Below are 15,318 nucleotides of genomic sequence, written 5' to 3' on the forward strand. Positions count from 1 at the left end.
GATCATCAGGTATTTTCAATGAGGTTGATAAATGGTTTTGCTTGAAGCTAGAACAATGTCAGAGAAGTTTAAATAAGTACAAGTGCAGACCTACACCGACCCCTTTGTTCATACAATCCTCCCATTACAGTCTATTAATTTTACTGCTATGATCTTGTCACCTAGCCTGGGAGCTTTTCTCCTCCTCCTGTCACCTCAGCCAAATCCAACAAGTAGCACCACCACTATACTCATCACTCAGAATTTAATGTGTCATTAGGCAATAAATAGGTTTAAATTTCTTCCCCTTCCATTCTTTCTCATTTTCCTTTAGACTCCAGTGGGCCACCTCAGCCAGGAAGCATGTAAGCAGGACTAAACAATATGACTCAGCATCAGAACACTTGTAAGCTGTATAGGCAGTTCCTCCTCCTTCCTAAGGAACTACTCCACATATGAGTTCCCTCCTGTTCCTAAACTAGATGAGATGGGAAGACTCAAACACACTGTATGATGCTGGGAGTTCTGTGCCACTCCACCACCAGGGAGTTGACAGGAAGCCCAAGGAACAGAGTAACACCGCCCCACAACGGAAATGCCCTGTGAAATGCTGGAAGTGTGGTTTTCCTGTCCTCTTAGCATCATTCCTATGTATTTTACTCTTTTATTTCTTTTTTCTTAAAAGAAAATAAATTGATGCCTGATTAACAAGGAATAGCTGGCCTTACCTATTACTGGGTCTTAATAAATTATTTAGCAAACATGTTTTAATAAAAACAGCATAATTAATACACTTGAGAAAGTAGATATACATAGTTATATTGCATATGCTTTATAAATTTATGTTATAATGTATATGTGTTTATATATATTCGTGTATATGTATTTTTATGTGTATATATACATATATACATATATTAACAGTGTAAATGTACTGTTGAAAAACATCCTTAATTAGTGTTACTATATCTAGAATTTCTTACTAAAAGTTTGTTCATTATTTTCTCACCCTAAAGGGATATTCAGGAATTCATATCATACTACCCATTTTTTGCATATTATTTGCCATGATACTTAAGCAGCTTTAATTCACAAAGACTGGAGAATATAAAATAAAACTGTATTTTTCAGTTTTGCAGTTATCAATTTTATTTGGCTTTTATATAATGGGTTCTACAATTGTATAAGCTTTATTTTTAAAACACTAAGAAAGAAAAACAACTTTCTTTTTGGTAAATTTCAAAATATGCCATCTATGCATATCTTTCAGAGCAAAGCATTCTAGACAAGGGAAAAAATAAAACACCAGTATAAGTCAATGATTTTGTTTCTGACAACAAGGTCTTCCTTCAAGGACATGCTAGTTCAAATTATTTCAATTCCATCTGTTCAATCTGCATGCAGCGCAGTATTTGAGTTTGAGTCCCTCCATACTTTTCTCTACTTCTGGGAGGACTGGGCATTTTGGGTATGTACCAACGTCTCCTACCATAATTTGAACATGCTGACATTAAGGAAATAATCCAAGCCAAAGGAATACTACAGCCCTGCTAAAACTTCTCCACAGGAGGCAATTATTTTATTGATTCAGCTCACTCTCAGTGCTGCCCCTCCCCAATTTGCAGGCTTCTACCTCTCCAAGACCCACACCTGAGCTCCTGTACATTCTTGAAAGGCGTCTCTATGCAAAATAAAATCCCTTATGACACCACAATATAAAAACTATAAAATAAAACCAGCTTTCAATTAGCTTCACAATTGAGAGCTTTGACACTGCATCACGATATTGAGGTCTGAGTCAACCTTACTAATGCTGCATCACCATCATCCTAACTCAGCACATTCTTGCTTACAATGATCTAACCTAGAGAAAAACCTCGGACTTACCTCATATGTTGCGTATCTGTAGTACTGAGTACAATATTTATTGCAAGTTGTCCGTCTGAATAAGTGCAGCGACAGTTATACCACAGGATGCCTCTCCTGCAGCAGAAAGCAAGTTAAAAGGACTTCAAGCTGTGACCTCAGAGGCAGGCACAGCCGCTCCCATCTTTCAGCCAGCCTTCTGAGATGAGCAGGTTAGATGACAGCAAAGCTGGCCTTCTACATAGCAATACTTTCACATAAAGCATTCTGTCCTTGGAGCTGGGGGATTTACATCTTCCAAATTGGGCTGGACCAAGTCAATGCTGCTCTATGCCTGAAAATATTAAGCATCTCACTGCAGTCACTTAATGCAAGAAACTATCTGAGGTGACTTCACAAACCCTGTCATTCTGTTCAGAGACTAAAGAATGAGCACCGCATGCATAATTCATGAGTTAAAATCTTCAATGCACTTCCTGTAGCCACTGTTCTATCCAGTAATGGGCTATTGATCACCTCATTGCTAAGGCAATTGGAGCTTCATGATTGGTTTATTTCCACAAATAAAATTACAACCAAAATCACAGCAGAAGCCTCCAACCGTGCAGCATCCACTCGGGTAAAACACTCACACAGACGAGATGGCATTTTCATACTGCAGAATGTTGAAACTGTGCTGTCTTCTGCAAAAACACTACAGTATCTTTTTTTTTATTCAGAAGACATGCTTTCTGCAGGTTTAGGCTTAATATTTTACCCTATAAGTAAGATCTACAGAGTTTTCTTTTTTTTTCTTTTCTACCGTTTCTGGAAAAATAACATGGCTAAACTAAAAATTAAGAAAAAAATACAGAAAAAGTGATGTATGGTTATATCATAGATTTTTACCTAGGCACATTTGAACAACTTTTCTTAGAAAACTCTGATTTAAAAATAATAAATTTCCCATTTCAATAATGTGGAAGACGTTTCCTTTTTTAAAAAAAATATTATAGTGGGTACACATGTTCCTCACTGTTAACTATTTCAGACTGTAAGCAGCTTTAATCAGGGTATGTCGGTAGTTCTGAGAGCACTTTCTCTTAGAATTTAAGCTCCTTAGAACACATGGTGACTTCTATTAGTCTTTTTTACTGCCTCCAGAAAGCAGACTTTAAAATAAAATGTGCAGTTAATTATGCTAATGTTCACCAAGTGAAACACAGGTAACATTTTCAGATATCATAACAGTATTTGCAAAAGTACTGTAGAGAGAGATTCATACAAAATAGAAAATGCATGTATATGCAAAAATATTTCTCTATTTTCCAAAGTATCTTCACTGTAAAAACCAATTAACCTTTAGATTTTTTTCACCAAAAGAGGACTGAATATGCTATAATTAAGTTTATTTAGAAGCCTAATGCCATGTCTTTCTAAAGCCTCCTTTTATAATTCCATGGGCACCAATGCAACAGGCAAGTTGACAAGTATCATATTTCTATAAGACCATTTGTTAAAAACAGAGTAAAACTGTCAAGTTCATAGCTTGGGGCTAGAGCACAGAATAACTGTCCGAGTATAACTGAGGTTTCCCATCTAACAATTATTCTGCAGGGAGCAATTCACCCTTGGAAAAGGCATGGTCACAGTGATTTTGAGTCAGTAAACCAATAACAACTGATACCAGCCTGCAAAGGTAGTAGCGGTGCTGATGACAATAGAGATGGAGTTAAGGGATGTTCACGGAGGTATCTCTTCTTTCCAAGTGAATGCATATGTAAGAGCATAATTCCCGCTAAAACATATAAAAGATAATGGCATCTAACTGGTAAAAATTATGCTAAAATATTCTACATGACAGTGTGAGAAATTACCATCTAATAACTATTCATATTACATAATATTTTGTTCTGCCCTGGTAGATTCTATTTGCACATTTACATATACTGCCTTTAACCTAATAAAATTCAAATAAAACTACATAGTGGAACTTATTTTATTATATTTATCTGAATAATATTATTTATTCTTTAAGCAGAAGTTTGGAAGACCTCAAACATTACGGAAGTTACAAAGATTAATATCCTGTGAAGAATTTTACCAATTTAATCATCTATAGAAGCAATTTCATATAAAGATATCATATTTAAAAATAGTAGAAAATTTAAAACTTTGGCATTTAATTTGTCAGATATGAAGATATAGAGTACAATCATTTAGAAAATCCAAATTTCTGACATAACCTAAAATAACCACAAACATAAGTATTGGGTATTAAAACTCTCTGAAATGACATGACTCAATGGTGCATGACCAGCTGGACAGGAGGAACCTCTCATGCAGCAAGTGACAGGAAAGTCAGTATCTTTTCTAACAAAAATCCAAGACCTTGGTCAAAAGTGAAGAGAGCAATTTTGCGTTCACTTGGTGAATTTTCAGATTTACCTGTTTTAAAGACAAGGGGAGAGAGATGAGAAACACACAAACACCTCATCAACCTAGAATAGAACAAGATTAGAAAGCAGCAAAGAAGAAAAGGGTATAGCATAGGAACAGCTATGGAGATAGTCATTCCCAAAGAAATTAGAAAGAGGGAAGCAAATAAGCCTGAAATGAAACAGCTAAATAAAAGTAGTCAGATGTACTCTCAGATAAAACAAAGCCCAAGACTGTAATAAAGAACCAATTTCCACTTTCCAGAAGTCTGGCTATGCCTGAGAAAGACACTTAACCGATTTTTCAAATGGATGGAAAACAGAGATGACTATTTTAGATAAATCTGATCTCTTTGCAGATCAAGAGGCTTTCTAATATTCTGAATTTATAATGCATGTAAAATATGAAGTGACTCTATAATGTAAAATAAGGTCGATTAAATGAATCAAAATTTGTGAACACATCAAATATTTAGTCTATTAAGTATGTAATATCAACTAAGATGTATAATTAGCCTGCCTATTGTCATTCAGAAAAATGCAAAATTTATACCCATTATAAGAAGATATGATGTCATATAGAGTTAGGAAAATAATTCAGCCTACCAAAGTTTCTACATTCCTGAGCTCAAGGGGTGTGGGAGCAGATTGCATTTGTTCTCTGAGATTTAAGACATTCTTTCTATTTTTCTTACCCTGTCCTGTCAATACCATAATCATCTGGTAATCATAACACATTAATTTAAAAATAATCATTATGTACCTTCTACATAAAAGGAATTGTGTCAGATGCTAGGAAAATAAATAGTTATAGGTCAGTGGATGATTCCAAGGTGTCTGTTCTTTAGTGAGGAAAACAGATAAACACATAGATATAAAGTGATTAATAGAGTAACTATGATACACATTAGATATGTAAATGAGATAACCACCAAAGCACATAGAACTGTGTCTGTATGCTAAGTAACTTCTAGGTAAGTGTTAATTCTTATTTTTATTCCATTATATGAGGCATAGCAGCAGAAAAAAATATTGGAATTACCAAATGCACTTGGGCTATTGGGAAATGATGTGTGGAGGGAGTGATATTTAAAGAAGCTGGGTGGTATAGTGGAACTAACATAGCATTTAATGTTTGACAAATTTGAGATTAATTTCAGGATTTGCTGAATTTGCATGGCCTTGGACATGCCACTCATACTCCATAAACATCAGTTTTATTGTATAGAAGAAATTAAGTTAAATACCTACCCCTTTGAATTTTTGTAAGAATTAAATAACTTAAAGTACAACCATTAAAAATGTGGTTTGTGTAGTCAGCTGGATGAGAGTTTAAAACCTGCCTCAGTTTCCTAATCTTTAAAATGGGGGTTCATCAACATCATAGAGTTATTAGGAAATTCAAATAGTGCAATATCTTTGTCACTTAACATCGTTTAATTTCTTACACAGTAAGGACTCTAGAAACATTAATTCATTTCCTCCCAAAGCCAGGAAGAAAAGGCTTGAAGGGCAAGTCATTTCTCAGAAAGAGAACAACATGTGCATTTGTAGAAAAGCAGGACATCACACGATATGCTTAAGAAACTGAAGTAGATACATTATGAAGATTTTGAAAACAAAAGACATGTTGTCAGGTGACAAGGTGAAATTATATAAAATCTGATTCCTACAGGGATACTTCCTTTAAAAAAATTGTTTTATTGTATTTTTTCCATTAACATTTAACCCCTTTTAACCCCCTCCCTAAAGAGATAATTTTCTTAAACTCTGTTAAAGTTCTGATTATTAGAACATTTTTAACACTGTTAAGTCTGAAGCTATTCCGCAGAGAAAAAGATATTTTAAAATTTCACCATGAGAGTAATGTGACTAGATTTTGTGGCAGGATGATAGATTAGATGCAGTAACCCAAGGCAAAGAATATGTTTATTAGAACACCATTTGTGGTCCACCAGAAGTGATAAAGGCCTAAACAAGGCAGATACAGGGATATTAAAATAAAAAAAAAATAGTCGAGATATTTAAGCATTAGTCAGGAGGACTAAGTAGGATTATGAGATCAGGAAGAGCATGAAAGATTTTTATGGTGTGACTTCTTGGGTAACTCAGTGTCCTTCTCCTCTTGCACTTCAATGCAAAATAATAATAATAAATAACTACCGATATTATGAAATGATAATGAGGTAATAAGATTATATTAAATACAGCAAAGTGGAGATAACCTAGGAAGCAAGATAAAGAGTTATTAAAAAATTGGACACTCAGAGAATTTCCACTTGACACCTGAATAATGAGGCTATAGTTTGCTAAATAGGTTGGGGAGTGACCAGAATTGTTAAGCTATGGAAGTGAAAGGAATAGCTAGTTCAAGATTAAAAGTGTACAATGAAAATAGAGGATGAAACCCAGATAAAATGTACAAAAAAGCCTTATTATGTCAACTTAATATCTTAATATCATTAATAAATTAATTGAAAAAGGGAAAATTGCTCATGTATATTAAACATCTATGATAAGGGAGGACCAATGCTTTGTACTTTAATAAACTCATTTCATTTGATCATCACACAGCCCTTGAGAGCTAAGTAGCATTTATTTCTATTTATTAATGAGAAATCCTACTCAAAAGAAACTTAAGTGATTTGGCCAAGTCATGTGACCAATGAATAAATGAACCTAAATTCACATCCAGATTTGAGTTTGCATCTCAGACCTCTTCCATAGCATCAAACTGCTACCCACCTCACAGAACCACGATCCTAATGGAATGTTTTCTTTTCATCTCTTTCCTTTCTCTATGACCAAGACCAACAAATCATCAGTTCTGTATTAAATGTATATCTGTTAATCCACACTAGTTTAAAAAATTAGAGAAAAATATATTAATATATGGAAAAGAAAAAACATTTATTATTGTTTCAAACATATATTTTATACATTACATATTGACAAATGCATATTATATCACTTTGCCTGAACTAATGTATAAAAAAGATATCCCATTCATAGTTAAGTAAATAGGCTGAAATAATTTAGTAACTTTCTCAAGTACATATATATATATAAATATATATATAAAGAATAAGACAAAATTTAAGCTTCAAATGATCACAGCCCATGCTTATTTCACTGTATCTTACTTTATAATATTGCTAAAAATAATAAAGAAATGAATTAAAGTACAGAACCCAAATATCATAATTTAAATTATATAAAATTTTAAAACAGTATGATAATGTTATATATTTTTTAGAGATATATACAGATAAAAGATAATAATGTCTGAGAAGTATATGAACACCAAATATGTATTGTAGTTACTTCTGGGGTCAGGAAAGAGTGTACAATTACGGACAAGTACATAGAGAACTTTGTATGTTTTTACTTTTATTTATTAAACTGGTAGTGGGCACACTTTTGTGCTTTCTTATACTATCTAAATATTTGAACTATTAATAATACATTTTAAAACTTAGGAAAAAAATATGCATAAGAAAAAAGAGCTCACAAGGTTTTAGAGGTGGATTCACCTTTTCTTCAGTTTCTATTTTACTTTCCAAAATGGAAACCAGAAAATATTCCTAATAATATCCAGCCCCATTTAAAACATCTCTTTAGTAATTAAAAAAAAATCAGTTATATAAAAAGAAGAAAATAGATGTAAGAAGTAGATATCCTAACGTGTCTCAAAGTTTGAGAACTTGGATATTATCCATGCAACATCAAAGGATTCTTACTTCCATTAAAACACCCAAAATTTTCTTAACGTTTCAGTTAGCTTACAGATATCAGTATACAAAATGATTTCCCAGGTTTCATAAAAATGGCCCAATTTTAGTTTAATCTCCAGGTAAAATGAATCTACTAAGCATCCCGCTATGGTTACAAATATAATTGAAAAACATAATTAAAGTCTTTTAAGCCTATGAAAGTATAACAACTCCCTATTTATCCTTAATAATCCTTATTTAATCATATTTACTTTTAGCTGTTTTGAGAAAGGTGTTGTGTGTGTGTGTGTGTGTGTGTGTGTGTGTGTGTTTAAGTGACCAAATGTTCTGGCAGGAAGGTATATTTAACTTCAAGACATACTAGAAACAAGCCCAATCCCATGAAATACACCAAAACAGGTCTGGGTACATGCCAATCTGTTTCCTCTAGATAATGTACACATTAGGGAAGAACTTTAAAAATTATATCCTGCTTCCTTTCTCTAGGAAAAATTTAAATATTTGCAAAAATATTTCTAAGTATATTTCTAGTTTCAAGACAATTAGACCTACCTCCTTAGGTCACAATATTTTTTATTAACAAAAGTCTGTACTCTCTTAGATCTTTTTAGGATTTTTGAGCTATCAAAAATATGACTTAACCTATAACTAACTACTTTTAAAAAGTTTATTAGAAAAAAAGTTTTATTGCATGAATTTATGAATGAATACATGACAACAAAATAGATGATGATACCCTCACTACAGTGTTTCAGTGTTTGATTAACACATTAAAAACACAGACTCCTTTTATTGACTTTATACAGGTTTTAGCTTTTTATTATTAAAAAGGTACTTAAGTGAAAACTTCTAATAAGTATATGTATTTGTAAAGATTTTATTTACTTATTTTTAGAGAGAGGGGAAGGGAATAAGACATAGAGGGAGAGAAACAAGAGAGAAACAGCTGCCTCTCGCACGCTCCCCAATCGGGGTCCTGGCCCGCAACCCAGGCAAGTGACTTGACCAGGAATCAAACCAGTGACCTTTTGGTTTACAGGCCTGCACTTAATCCACTGAGCCATAGCAGCCAGGGCAGATGTATGTTTTAAACTACATCATGATTATGGTATACAAATACTTATTGTGTGCATATATGTGGATGGGCATATATATAAAATTTTCAAACTTGTATGGAGGTATACCATATTTCACATTAGTAAAATTATAACTATAAAACTTGTTGAATTTTTACAAAGTGACACAGCTATGTCACCCACACTCAGAGCAACAAATAACAAACTACTACTAGCCAGAGGCCCTGTGTTCTCTCTTCCACCTTCCACCACCCCCAAAATAGCCACTATACCAATGTTAACATCCTACATAGTTATCCCTGATTTTTTTACACAACTAGTTTAAACTAAATTCTAGTGGCATAGAATTCTCCAGCTACAGAACTACTTCAAAAATAAGTTTGGGCAAAAGATATGTATACATACTTTTCCCATTCTTATTTAACAGCAGGTTCAAGATGTCAAATATATGTTATACTTCATTTAATAAGGAAATTTTGTATCAATTCTTTTTGATAAGAATACTTTGAAACATATTTTAATTTTTTACCAAAATACCAGGCCCCATAGCAGGATATTAATGTACCAGTAAGTTCTTTTGTAATAAATTTGGGGGTTTTTTTGGAGTTATTGCATATGACAATCAACTTTGCTTCATCATAAGTTTATCTTTAAACTAGCAACTGTAATTTCCTGGACAAGATTGCATCATAGACATTTGTCCTATGAAATTAAAGACTCACTCAAAAAAGTACCCTAGAAAGAGAACTAATATTTTTAGCTGCAGACCATGGGTGTGTGGATCTTTCTGACAAAGTGGTATTTTACTGAAATACTTGTGCATGAGGATTTAAATTTAAAATAAATAATTGCTTTAAAGTAAGGATTAAAAGTCCTAAATTATATAAGGATAACATATGATCTAGATAGCCTTCTTAGTGAAAAATTATTACATGCCTCTCTGGCCAGTGTGGCTCATTTGGTTGGAGTATTGTCCCATAAAATTGACAGGTTGTGGATAGGAGTCCCAGTCAGGGCACATGCCTAGGTTACAGGTTTGGTCCTGGTCGGGGAGCATATGAGAGGCAAGTGATTGGCAACCAATGGATATATCTCTCTCACATCAATGCTTCCCTCCCTGTCTTTCTCCCTCCCTTCCCTTCTCTCTAAAATCAATAAGCTTGTCCTCAGGTGAAGATAAACAAAGAAAAAGAATTGCCTGATGCAAAAATGTTGGCTAGTATATAACCCAATTATGTTTGAGAAAACAATCTGAATGAATGCTACACACACACACACGCACACACACCCCACCCCACCCCAAAACACAGGTTTATGGAATGGAGGGGAAAGAAAAACAGGCTGAGAAAATGCAGGTGTGATGACAAAGAACACCTGTCCTTCTTATAGTTCATAAGGGCTGACGTTGATGTGAGCTCTTTCTTTCACAAACATTCTTTGGTGTGGGCTATGCGTGAAAATCTAACTTGGTTTTGGGAATGTAATAACCCTTGTCCTCAAAGGCTTAAAATCAGGTGTCTGTTGGAGCCCTCCCATACTAGCTCATTAGAGATTTTTAATTTTCAGGAGTTTTGCAAGACAGTTGTTAAACAGTCGTTATTAATAATTAAGTGATAAAAATTTTATCTCATCGACTCACATAATTAAAAGATAATGTCCAATAAATTCAGACTTACATTTCCAGCCAAAATGTCTTTTCTGACCTCCAGACCCATTAACACCTTTATACAGTTGATGTGTATACCTGCATATATCTCACAAGCATCTCAGACTCAGGCATTTCACAAATGAACTCAACTGCCTTTCTCTAGATTTGGTCTTCCCTTTTCTGCTCGATGCTAGGAAGTAGTAACACCATCCGTCCATTCATCTGCTCATGCCAGACACTGAGATATCATCTTTATACTTGAAAGATCATGTATATGCTAATGTACTCAAACTTTGTCTCTAGGCAAGTTATGTTTTCTGAAATTCAGACACATCTACTTTATATTTCCACTGGGTGGTATCTCACTTTGAGATAACTGAATTCTTAATAGTTTCTTTAAATCTGGTCTTCTACAGTCTTTCCTATCCCAGTAAATGACACCGTCCTACAGTATCCACTCATGCCTAAAGCCTATGGCTTTAATCCTTTTATCTACCTCATAATTATATACTAAATCTGTCTACTTTTTTCTAGTTTCATTGTCAATAACAAAGGTCAAGCTATCATCATCTCTTTCTTAAACTGTTGAAATAGCCTTATAGGTGAGCTCTTAATATCCACTCTGCTGCCAGTTAATTCACATGCTATATGAGATCACAGAAAAGTGATCTTTTAAAAGTGCAGATGTCATCATACTAGTTACTAGCATAAAAATGTTCAGCATTCTCCCATTACAGTTAAGAAGATATATGCAACATCTTCAGCGCAGAATTTAATGTCCTTTTGGCCTTTATCCGATCCTCCAGGGTCATCATATTCTGTCTTTGCCTTCCTTCACTATATCCCAGCCTCTCTGGTCATCTCCCTGTTTCTTCCTAGTTTTAAGATATTGTTCTCCCTCTGTCAGGAATGACTTTCCCCAAATATTTGCTTGGCTAACTGACTAATCTTTCAGGCTCCATCTTCTTTGCAAATCAGGATTTTTTTCCCTGCAATTTATTCTCACAATACTTGGTACCTTTCCTTTATAGTTGATTAGAATTATAATTAAAAACACACTTTTGTAATTATTTATTTAATGCCTAACTTTTTCACTGTAATGTAATTTTCACTCTAGCAAAGAGCCTATTTGTTTTATTTGCTCCTTACTTATCACAGTCTGGTGTATATCACTGTGATAGCTATATAGAGGGCATCAAATATTTGCTAAATGCATGGATGAATTAATCAATGGCACAGTGTGTGCTTGTATGATCTTGTAGAATCTAATTCTTTACATTTGAATTATCAGTTACTGTCATAGAATTGATTAGATAAACTGAGCTTCCTGACTTTGAGTGAATGGTTCATTTTCAACTTTAAATCTTTAGCTAAGCATACTTACATATTAAGCTTCTCTCTAAAAATTTACACTACTTGTCCCAGGATTTTGCCTCCTTAGATTGTCAAATTAATATGAGTCAGGAGATTAACCTAATGTCACCCATGCTGGACAGTCTGCTCCGATTTTGTGTCCATAATCAATTATTCTTACATGGGAAAGTTTTATTATCTCCACAACTCTACTTATTCCTGACTACTTGAATTCTCTGTTGTCTTCAATTCCCACTCAGGGTCAGGCTCAGACTGAACACCGATTAACTGTGATTAATTCTAATAACTCTAGATGCTGTTTTCACTTTGCTTTCCCCAGGGAGATTCTCCTCAGCCCTTTGAGAATTTTCTTAGCTGGCTCCTACATTCTAGTAGTTGAAAGGCTGATGTGTTTAAATCTGGAGTGGAGATGGCTGCCAGGGACGTGATGGCTCTACCTTTCCTAACTTCTGACTTTCCAGGATATGATCCATTCCTGTACTCTTATGGTTAAGCTGACACTTTTCTTCTTCATAAGAACTGGGAAAAAATAAGTTGCTGAATAAACTTATTAATGTTTTTTAAATTTAATAATTTTACAAATATTGTTTAACAGTAGAAAATGTTCTTTAAAAAAATTAAAGAGTGTTTTTTCTCCTAACTCGTATTGCCCTCTTTTCAAATATATCTTCCTTACCTTCCCAATCGGTTGCAGAGAGAGAGAGAGAGAGGCAGAGTATCTAATGGTTGAAAGCATAAGTTTTGTTTTTTCTCCTTACATACTGGGGTTTAGTATCATGTTTTACACTTGCTGGTTGTCCACAGTCAAGTTACTTAAATGACTTAAACCTCAATTATTTATCAATTGAAAATACTAATAACAATAATAATGCCTACATTGTAGGAAAACAGTGAGGGCTAATTAAATGAAAGAACATGAAAAGAACTTACCTAGTATACTGCCTCAACATAGCAAGGGTAAAAAGTTGTTAGTTGTTATTGCATAAACTCTGCAAGCTAGCACTGTACTTTCTGCTGCTAGATCACAGGTATCTAGCAGCAGAAAGTGAATAAAATAAGTTTACAATAAATGTTTGTTGACTAATTGATTGGCTGATTGATTGATAAGTTCAACTGAATTTCCAGAGTCCTTTTGTTTTGTCAGGTCTTAATGACTATCACCCACTAGGAGAGCCATTCGTTACTTCCTACCAAAAATTGTATAAACACAATATTAAAGTGTTTGCTGATTTCTATTTAATTTTTTCATTAACTCCTTATGTGCTAGAAGAAAAATAACTTTTTATCAGGGACATATATGACCCTATCTTATATTTTGACCTGCTGAAACAGGTAATCTTAGTGCAAATTCTAAGAAGTAGTATATTTTATTATGTATATATTGTTAAGTAACTATTCAATAATAGATTTATTGTGCCTACAAATACCCATTTGCATAAAACAAATACCCATTTGTATAAAATAATAGACTTGATTATAGGTAATATATTTTATTTTATATATGTATTATTGAATAATTAGGGTTCACAAATATAGAGATTTATTTGTACCAGGCACTTCCTAAGTACTTTGTGTAATTCATCAAATCTAATAATTCTGACAATCAGCCCTCTCATGCCTTGTTTTCTTTCAGTAGTGCTACAATAACCTAAGGGGTTATATAAACACACACACACACACACACACACACACACACACACACACACAAAGAGAGAGAGAGAGACATTAATTTAATTTAATGAAGTTCATTTGTAAATATATAAACAGTTAAAAGATGAGTTAGCACAACCCTTGGGTTTATGTCATTTTGTTTTCGACTTCCGCCTTGAACGTAGTATGAACAGAATATGGGCTTTGATGGTCTGGCCTCCATACTGCACAACTCCAGGAAATACAATCTGGCGTCATTTTCTCTCTGCCTGAAGAATTTCCTTTGCCATTACTTATGACAATGAGTTTGTTTTGCTTTTGCTTATCTGAAAAAAGTATTTAGTCTGCATTTCTCTTTTTAAAAAATTAATTAATTTATTTTTAGAGAGAGGAGAATGGAGAGAGAAAGAGAGGGAGAGAAACATCGATATGTGAGGGAAACATCGATCGGATGCCTCTCATACTCCACCAACCGGATACCCAACCCGCAACCCAGGCATGTGCCCTGACTGGGAATTGAACCGGTGACCTTTCAATTTGCAGGATGATGCCTAACCCACTGAGCCACACCAATCAGGGCTAGCCTGCATTTCCGTGAGATGATTTTGCTAGGTATATAATTTTAAATTGATAGGTGTTCTTTTTTTTTCTTCAGTACTTTAAAGATGCAGTTCTTTAAAGATGCATATTTTATGTTGGGGTTTAGAGAAAAAAAAATTTTTAAGCTGGGTGGCTTGAAAAATAAATCAGTGGATGTGGGCACAAGTATTCAAGATTGACTAAGAAAATGTAATAAGTATAGGAAAATAGAGAGTAGTGAATTAGTCCCATTCACTTCATTCTTCTATCCCCTGACTCTCTGTCACATATTTACTGACTCCTTAGTTGGACATGTCTTCACCTGGTTTTTTCAGACACAAACTCATTTCCTTTGCCTCTTGCTTCTCTGTCCATTTTGTTTCAGTCTCTTTTTCCAGTACGATATTTTTTTTATTATTCTTTAAAGATTAAAAGATAAGAAATCCCTTCTGATTTTATTTCTCCTTCTTAGGTATTTTTATTCATGCTAATAATAAAGACTTCTTTTCCCCTAGCTCTTTTCATAACTTCATGCCAGCTTAAAATTTACTTTCTCTGGGAAACATCCCTGATTCTCCTCCTACCGTTTCCACTTCGTAGGCTAGGTAGGTGTCTTATGATTCAGTCTCACAACATATGTACTTTTTCTGGGTAGTACCTAAAGCAGTGATAATTAAATTCTTATTTGTAAAATTTTTAATTTAATCCCAACTCTCCTGATGGCAGAGATCAAGTGTGTCTCACCTACTTTTTTCATCTCTATTATTTATCACCATATTTGGCACATAGAGGATGCCAAGATTCTTTTTAATTCATAGATGAATAAATCACTGGCACAATTTGTGATTTTGTTAGCTATTAATAGGATTGATTCTTTGAATGGATAATCAACAATTGTGATAGGGTTGGCCTCATAGAGCTGGGTTGCCTGCTTGCAAATAATTTATACTTAACTTCAAACCTTTGGCTACAGAGTCTACATCTTTAGTTTCTTT

General features: G+C 33.9%; 1 protein-coding gene across 5 annotated transcripts in view; it reads right to left on the reverse strand.

Moving 5' to 3' along the window:
- CNTN1 (contactin 1) overlaps nt 1-15,318 on the reverse strand; it is a 309,314-nt gene that overhangs the window by 200,023 nt on the left and 93,973 nt on the right. The window contains exons 1-2 of one of the 5 annotated variants that reach the window (XM_054591235.1): nt 7,008-7,025; nt 1,867-1,962 (exon numbers count right to left, since the gene is read on the reverse strand). The exons of 2 other annotated variants lie outside the window; for them this stretch is intronic. The gene's annotated coding sequence lies outside the window, so the exon portion shown is untranslated. Of the gene's footprint in view, nt 1-1,866; nt 2,185-7,007; nt 7,026-15,318 lie in introns of those variants that run through there. 2 more of the 5 variants (XM_054591233.1, XM_054591234.1) reach the window with 2 other exon arrangements.

The sequence above is a fragment of the Pteronotus mesoamericanus genome, unplaced genomic scaffold (assembly GCF_021234165.1).
Source record: "Pteronotus mesoamericanus isolate MK-2021 breed Mesoamerican mustached bat unplaced genomic scaffold, CSHL_Meso_final scaffold_21, whole genome shotgun sequence".
In the NCBI taxonomy this organism is placed as follows: domain Eukaryota; kingdom Metazoa; phylum Chordata; class Mammalia; order Chiroptera; family Mormoopidae; genus Pteronotus; species Pteronotus mesoamericanus.